The sequence below is a fragment of the Mercurialis annua genome, linkage group LG4, assembly GCF_937616625.2.
Source record: "Mercurialis annua linkage group LG4, ddMerAnnu1.2, whole genome shotgun sequence".
Classification (NCBI taxonomy): domain Eukaryota; kingdom Viridiplantae; phylum Streptophyta; class Magnoliopsida; order Malpighiales; family Euphorbiaceae; genus Mercurialis; species Mercurialis annua.
In genome coordinates, this window is record NC_065573.1 from 4765847 (window position 1) to 4775256 (window position 9410).

The 9410-nt window shown below is 31.1% G+C and overlaps 1 long non-coding RNA gene across 1 annotated transcript; it reads right to left on the reverse strand.

Moving 5' to 3' along the window:
• Positions 1–2211: 2211 nt before the first annotated feature.
• LOC126676689 (uncharacterized) lies at positions 2212–5293 on the reverse strand. The gene is made up of 4 exons (XR_007640383.2): positions 4971–5293; positions 4800–4873; positions 3817–3902; positions 2212–2323 (listed from the first exon to the last, which is right to left on the reverse strand). It is a non-coding gene; the product is annotated as an uncharacterized LOC126676689 (long non-coding RNA).
• Between the last annotated feature and the right edge of the window lie 4117 nt (positions 5294–9410).

Sequence of the window (9410 nt, forward strand, 5' to 3'; positions counted from 1 at the left end):
ACATATACACAATCCAATCTATCCATATTCACATTCGGAACGTAAAAATAATAGGAATACGTTCGATTCGATTCGATAACCGTTTATAAACGAAATATATCGAAATATATTAAAATAAACGTTTAATACGGGATTAATACCTCGATTACTCAAGTAATCGTCGAAGAAACGGAGTTAGAATCGAGAAACGGACGAAACCACATGAAACCTAAGTCTCCCCAGAGAAGCAGAGAGCAAGCAGCTCTCACATTTCTTTCATTTGAAAGAAATGGGCGTTGATTCCCTATTTTGGTTATGAAATGTTATATATATAGAAATGGTTAAAGTGCAGTTTAGTACTAGCTCAATCATGCACTTTAAACCAACTTCTAAACTAGTCATCTGTAGCGCAAACGGAAACGACTTCAGAATTTCGTGAAAATTTACCCACAAATCTTATAAACCATAAAAAGAATAAAAATATAATTTTTATTCTCATCCGACTTATATTTTATTTTTAATAAATCATTTTCGATTTATTAGGTCCGCATTGACCGCACTTGATAAAATTTCTACTTCCAAATTTTATCAAATTTTCACGATAACCTTTTTAAATTATTCTGCGAATATTGACAACAAAAATATTCGCATGGGACTTATGAATTATTCTACACCCAATTCATAAGTCTATATTATTTCCGTTAAGTATATAAATATTCAAATTTAAACTTCTAAAATTTATATTTGAATTCCTATTGCCACAATATACTTTTAGGTACATTTGTAAATTAAATTTATTTTTAAATTTAATTTACTTACTCCCGTCTAATAAAATATTAGACACGTGGCAATATTTTATCCTTTAATTTTCCGGGTTATTACATTTATAAAGTGAAATTTTAAGTAATATGAAATTGGCTTATACATTTTTTATTGTTATTTTTAAATTATTTCAAGATTCACAACTAATTCTAATTGACATTATAGGAGCTAATATATAATTGGAGTCATTGTTGAAGTAGGGTTTGGAGGGTCAATTTTTTTTTATATAAATTTATGTACCTCTAAAAGATTCGACAATTTTTTACCAGTCCAGCATGATATATTTTTTGATAATTAAGGAGTGAGTGCTTATATGAGGATTTAAATTCACGATCTAATAGTTTGCTGTCTAAAATTTATATTGTTTGAGTTATAGCTCATTCAACATGATAGTTAAACTAACTCATAATTAGTGTATGTATAATTTGTTATCACTACATTATGTTTAATTAACATGTTTATATTTTTAGCATAATAGACTAATTTGACAACCATTTTAATATGAATAATATTATGATATTTTATAATCAAGAAATATATAGAATTAAAATAAAATTGTAGGCGTAATTTATAATATTTGAATTATTTAAAGGGTTAATTACATATAAAATCACCACCTTACACGAAATTGCAAAAATAACACGACTTTTAAAACGTGGCAATTCAGGGCACCACCTTTCATTTCTTTTTAAAAACAACATGAACACATTTTTAGTGGCGTTTTTGCTGACGTGGCATGACACGTGGCACTTCTATTGGGTGTCCAAGTCAGCAAAATTTTATCTAAAAACGTGCCCATGTTGTTTTTGAAAAGAAATGAAAGGTGATGCCCTGAATTGACACGTTTTAAAGGTCGTGTTATTTTTGAGAATTCGTGTAAAGGTGGTGATTTTATATGTAATTAACCCTTATTTAAATACATGTTCACAATTTTTATACAAAATGTTTACTATTGAATTCTTTGGTCAAATAATTTAATACTAGTTGATTAGATCATTTTTTTGCTAACTCAAATTTTAAATTATACTCAATTTTAAAAAATATTAAAAGTATTTCATCTTTTCTTTGGTCCATAATATTTATCATACTAGCTTTATGTCACGACCCATTTTCATGAATCGTGACCGGCGCTAGGGTATGGGTATGGTTGTACCAAAACCCGTAGCAAGTCTTGCGGATAACAGATAAATATCATAATCAACTATGTACCTGCATAAACCACATGCTCGGGGGCAACCGAAACTCCAACCTAGTCTAGCAGTACATTTAAATAACAAACAATAGCATGAAAACTAATATATAATACCAAAATCGTTGTAATCATGCCAAAATTGATAAAATAATAGTTGGACCAATCCAACAAACAATAGTCTAAAATATAAACGTAAGACTATGACATGAATAATCTGATACTACTACTGCGGTCTAAGAGTTTTAAAATAGTTCAACACTTTATTCTGAAATAAATAAAGAACCTCCGAGAGTGAAGAAACGGAGATCGACCAATGCTCAAATCATAAACCTGGAAAATTTGGGAAAACAACGGGGTAAGATTTACTGAGTAGAGTTTATATAACCATTTACATTTATTAAGTTGAAAACCTTTTATGGATTATCAATGAAACCCTAAACCACAATTCTAAATCCATTGCCATGAACCGATCCCCGACTATCACTTAATAAATGGTGAGTCTGTCACGACCCAAAATCGAGGTCCGCGACCGGCGCTAGGAAATGGGAATTGTAGTTCCGAAACCCGTAGCAAGCCTGAAATTCACTAAAACGTTTTTGCAAATAAACAATCATACAATGACTTTACAAACGCAGCATTTAAATAAAGATACATTTATATACACTGGTAAAACCATACAACGTGCTCAGACTTATCGTTTTTGTATCATGTACGTACTAGCCCGGCATAAACCACTATGTCGAAATTACATCACGGGAATTTACCTCCGTGGTACAATACATAATTATCGTAGCCAGACCAACATGTACACAACAGACAACAACTATAAACCATATAAAATTTCACTGCTGTAATAGGCCACGACACTGGTCAGACATCACACTACTGCAGCATCTACGGAAGTCGGGAATGTACAGAGCCAAAGGAACTTCCGGTTAAAGACGGACTTCTAGCCACATCTAGAATCTAGATACCTGAAAAACACACTATTGGGGGGTCATCTATTAAGCTGAGTGAGTTATACTTTACTTACCATATTATCAAAATAAGCATCGCATTTAAAACATTTTTTTAACATACATATACAATCATATTTTCAAACAATTCCAACATATACAATCACAGCGACTGCAAACAATTCACTTAAGACTAGTATTTGATCCGAACGAAACCTTAATCTTAAACTCCTTAACCTCTCCTAATCTGTATCGTACTCGAATCAAATCATTTTAATCCAAGTGGTACGGTTCCGAGATAGTTCGACCAAGTTACCGCTACCACGTGGCATAGTCCCGAGATAGTTCGACCGAGTTACTCTTAATCCCAAGTTGTGAGTTCCGAGATAGTTCAACCGAGTTACTCACTAGATACAGGTCCCGAGATTCCAGATCCACCGAGTTACCTCGTATCTACAAAACATAATCCTCTTTCCATTTCATGATCACAAACATGATCAACATTTAATGAGCTCATATCAAACGTTTCTATGTACGAATATCTAGACTCTTATAAACACCGGTGATCACACGGCCTATTGACGCCCAATAGGTAGCTCGTTTCTTCGGATCGTATACTAATTCACATTGGCAAATAATCGACAAATCATAAACAAAGTAATACAATTCATATGTCAAACAAGTCAATCCAATACAATGTAGTTCCATCCATAAACAAACAATTCAAATATAATTCAATCCAATAGCAACAACTCAATAAAACCAAACTATATAATTTATGCGATGCATTTAATAATAATAATAATAAATATAGTATATATAAAATAGTTTTTAATACGATAATAAGAGTGAGTAAAATATACTCACCGCCTTCTATCCATAATCTTTGATAATAGCTAAGTGATGTCGCGTTTTGTAAGTTCAGGGTTCCATTGGTAGTCGCCTCGTCAAGTCTACACAAATTCCATAATAACTCGAATTAATTACAATCGAACTATAATTAATATATCCAAAACTAGGTTTCTAGCCAACTTCGGCTATTGAAACCGTTTACTTAAAACAGTCCGACCCCAAAATAAAATTGACATTCTTAATATTTATAATGTCGCCTAAAACTTTCGTTTAGGTCTCGGACTGAGATTAGCACCCGAAGGTGCCGGAATTGGGCTCTGAAGTTAATAACTTGGGGCTGTCCTAAATTTCAGAGCTGCTATGCGCGACATAATGTTCTGATTTATTTGAGCTACTTAGAGGCCAAACTAGCAGAAACTTATACTTATAATTTTATAGACAACATCCTTAAGTTTCCGTAACAACAAACGGAACTTAATTTGGAGCTATATAACTCGAGATATTATCCTTGCAATATGACTGTTTTGCACAACAATTTTGTGCAAAACGACAACCTAATTTGCATCAAGACTTATCTCCTATTGAAACCTAATTTAATTTCATAGAATCCAGCCCCTTATACACAATTATAGATCCTTACAATACATAACTCAACCCGCATCAAACTCACTTGGACACGAATTCCATATTTTAGCCGAATCATTCATCTATCTCCATACCAAAATTTAACAATCAATTTCAATTATAACTCAGCCCTAATCATTCAAAATCAAGCTTTTAATCCTTGATTGAACATCAAACCTTAAGTTTACATGATTGCTGAACAATCATCACCTCTCTATTTCAAAATTTCAATCAATAAAATACACAATTTCGGTTTGCAAACTCACTTTGTATGATGATAACATATGATTTTCAGCTCAAAAACTCAACTAACATCATCATCATCAGAAACAACCCATAGCCTTTAAAACCCTAACTTAAATTCAAGTTCTCACCTTGATTGACAGCCATTAGGTGTTAGAGATTAATTTCCCCGATCTCACACAACAAAATCGCTCCAAACCGTAATCTACACATCAAAACAATTATGATTTTAATCAAACCATACACCTCACCACGAACAGATTATAAACCCTCAATTTCAGAGACTAAAATTTCATCCTTACCTTGAATTGATTCCATATATTGATAGATAATCCTCTCCTCTTTCCGTTGCCGCAAAAATCAAGCGAATCGGACGAGAAACGAAGAACCGGCAAGCAAAAGAAGATCATGGAGCTTTGAGAGGAGATGAAGATCTTCTAAACCCTTCCTTGCTGGAAATCAGACTTTGAAGGCTTCATATGCCTATGGAGTTGGTATATATAGCTTGGTAAAATATTCTATTTGGTCCTTTAAGTTGCCACATCCATTAGTTTCAATTTCTAACTTTTCTTTCGTCCAATTTAACCCATTAATCGCTTAATCGTTCGATCTCGATAAATTTCATATTATTTATATCCAAATAAATAATACTCTTCCTCTTTCTTATTATTTTATAATCCAATAATTAATTTCACTAATTTTAGGCAAAAACGCTTAATTTTCCAATTCGAGCGAAAATGACTATTTTCGTCACTTTTTCGTCCTTATTTTGATTTCACAAATATCGATATCCAATTATTCGATATTATTTTTATAAGTACTAATTCCCATCGATAATCTATTAAATTTCCATTTTCTGGGAATTAAATCCTCATTTTCCAATTTTCGAGCCTAAGTGCACTTTATCCACTTTTCCATATTTTCCCTTTTAAGTCTAATCCCATTTCCTTTATGAAATTCTTGATATTGAAATTTTCTTATTAAAATCTCAATATCGACCTACTCGGGTTCTGTTTTGTTTATTTATTTTCCGATAATTCCTTTTTTTGGCCGCTTAACTGTTTAAATTTAGACACGTAGCCTACTTTGACAACGTCCGACACACGGGGTATTACAGAGCCCAAGAGACGTATCTTACACCGGTGCCCTTAATAAGGTGAGGCGTATCTCAAACCTACCTCAATACCATAATCAATACCGGTGCGCACACATTCCCGATGATGCCCATCGAGTAGCACGTTCCAAATAAAATCCACAATGCCGAAAAACAGTTCAAAAGCTTCTTATACATAGATATATATATATATATATATATATATATATATATATATATATATATATATATATATATATATATATATATATATATATATATATATATATATATATATATATATATATATAATATAATAATTGCTTAATAAAGAGGTAAATAGAGATATAAACTCACTGCTTGCTATTCCACGTGAAACTGACAAGCAATCTAACTCTGGTTCGCCTCTGAAGTACGAACAGTCGACGGATTTAGACAATGTATAAAATCATAATTAAAATCAGACCCTAACTGTAGAGAGTACTAGACACCACATAGGACTAGCACAACACAATACCAAGCCACATTTAATAAACACTTATATTAAATGCATTCCAAATAAAACCCAAGTTATAGAGTACAAATCATATAAACATATTTAGAATGAAATGTAAAAATAATTTAAATTAACCCAAGTTAAAATCCATCTCAGTGAGTCAGCCGAGTTATTAAAAACTACCAAACTTTCCCACTTGTTGGGCGACCACAGTCTAACCCAAACCAAAATTTTATTAAATTTATAAACCCGAGTTTATAAATTAAAATAATTGATAAAATAATTATCTAATTTAAAATAGAATTCAATGTCTTGCAATTCAAGTAACCTAAGTTGCAACCAAAACTTAACCATTTTAAGTTTATAAACGTTTAGGGACTAAACTGTAATTTAGCCAATTTGCTATTCGAAATAAAATTAATTATTCGTTCTCAATTTACTAATTTATAATTCAAATAAAAGTTCAAAAGTTATCCAATAGATAAAACTTAACTTGAATAAGCTTTTAGAAACTTTAGGGGCTAAATTGTAAATTAGCCAAAATAAAATATCAATCAAAATTAAATATAATTACCCGAGTAATTAGATTAATTTAGATTATAAAACAATTATCGTTTTCAAGTTGACAATTGAAACAAATACCAAAGTCATTAATAAATAATATCATAGCTAGAAACAACTTAAGAGATTTAAATGATTCAAAGTAAAACATTTAGTGACCATATTTGCCATTTGGCCATCTTCCTCATTGAAACAAAAATTCATCCCCACCATAAAGAATACCATGAACCCCAAGTTATCAACTCACCATGGATCACCACTAAGGTATAACATATGATTTAAGCTACCCTAATCATGAAAACAAAGCCAACCAATTTGTAATCAATTATTAGAATTTAAAGACTTGAGCTTCTGCTCAAACATGGCATCCATGGCATCCAGAAACTTTACTCAACAAACGGCGAGCTCGGCACGGCAACAACAAAAAGGACATAATATTACAAGCAATTCCAACTATCACGACTAGGTTACGGAAAGCAAGATTAATGGCAGCAACAATTTAATCACATCGGCAGCAAAGAACAAATAAGAGCGATGAAGCGTAGCGGCTATTAGACGAGTTAGTCCCACGTACCGTTTTCGATTCAAACATGTAACGATGATAGAGAACAAACGGAATAGATGAACGAACGATTCCCAACTCAGAATATAAGCTATCATGGAGAACAAAGTAAATTACTAACGACGAAAACGATATCGAATAAAGAAACAATAAAAAGAACCAAGCATGAACACTTACCAGATTGGAATGAACGGAATGAATGATGATTAAGAATTTTTAAGATTGCTTATAAATATGGTGGCTGATGTTGTTTAGAAGGGAATGAAAATATTAGGTTTAGGAAAATAGAAACATAACAGGATACGTTTTATAAGGGAAGGAATGGCTGAGGCACGTTCGTGCCTCAGCAAAGTGTAAGGGGTCTCGTTTGAGACCCCTGGTGGTCTCGAACGAGGCCACCAACATAACAGGGTCTCGTTCGAGACCCTGTGTGGTCTCGAACGAGACCAGGTGATTTTCAGAATGAAAATCACCGGTCCGTTACCAAATGGTCGAACCATTTCCACCCAACCAAGACCCGAATCACAAAACCTCAAAAATTGAAATAAAACACTACCGGAAGCTCGTCGGAAAGCACAAATATGTACAGGGTATTACACTTTAGTCCCGTGCGTTGCACGATTTTATTAAAAAAGTATTTTGTCAATGTATATTACATGTATCTTTTATTTTTAATAAAAACATTATTTGCTAATTTGTTAATTAGTGAATATTAATAGGTCTTAAATCGAATATTCACTAAAAAGAAATACTATTGTCAATTTTTAAAATCTAAAATATAAGAATGTTAAATATTTTTTTAGATTAATTTTAAAAAATATAAATAATGATTAATTTTCATGTAAATAGATATAAGGGTTATCAAATATGGTTTATCAACCATCACAAGTATTAATAAATTAGATGTTAGTTTTTTGTTTAAAAAAATTAAACTATTAATTATATTATAAAATAAAGGTTGACAATTAATTATTTCCATTTTAGGTTTTTGTTTAAGTGAGAAATTCTTAGGTAGACCGAGTCTAACACGTCATCCGTAGACTAAGTCACTCATAATACAACACTTCATTAAAATCATGGCAATATCGTAATAATTATACAATAAATGCATTCATATCTTAATGGTGATATCACGATGCTGCCATCATTTTAATGAGGTGTTGTATTATGAGTGGCTTAGTCTACAGATGACGTGGTAGACTCGGTCTATTTAAGAATTTCACTTGTTTAAGGTGTTTCCATGTGACCTTAGTGGATTAATTTAGGAAATTTATAGAAAGATAATTAATATATAGTTATATTGATACAAAGAAAGATTATCAAATATAAAATTATTCATCAATCGTCAACAATGTTAACAAATTAAACATTAATTTTGTAAAAAAAACGTTGGTGATGAATTATATCCATAATAAATTATATGTTAGCTATTAATTTTTTTAAAAATTTATATTTATATATGAATTAATAATATATACAACATGATACATAAAGATCAGTAGTGTACAACATGATATATACATATATCTAATATACATGATCACAATCTAGTAATTTATTTGGCATGCTTTCTCAATAACATTGCAAAATCATTTAACAATGCATTGATATTGTTTTCAATTGCCATGGAAATTATCGCAATCTCACTCTAAATCTCAATGAAATATATTTCACACTATTAATAACACTTATTCCCAAATGTGTTTCTACAATTATTTTAATTCCACTAATCAATGAAATAATTTTATCATGAGAAAAAATTTATGTCAAGACTTACGACTACAACAACCTAGTAACTAAGCTTTTTTCTTTCTTTCATTAATTATAAATTAACCTAAACATATGCTTAGAATACACCAAACCGTAAAAAATACTAAACTATAAAATCCTAATGAAGAAAAACAAAGAGAATTTTTTCTTTAATTAGATTTTTTTTAAATAGGAAGAAAGATAATTCTCATAAAAAAAAGTAAGACAAATTGAAAATTACAAATAGCATTTCAAATAAAACCCATAATCAGATCCTCGTC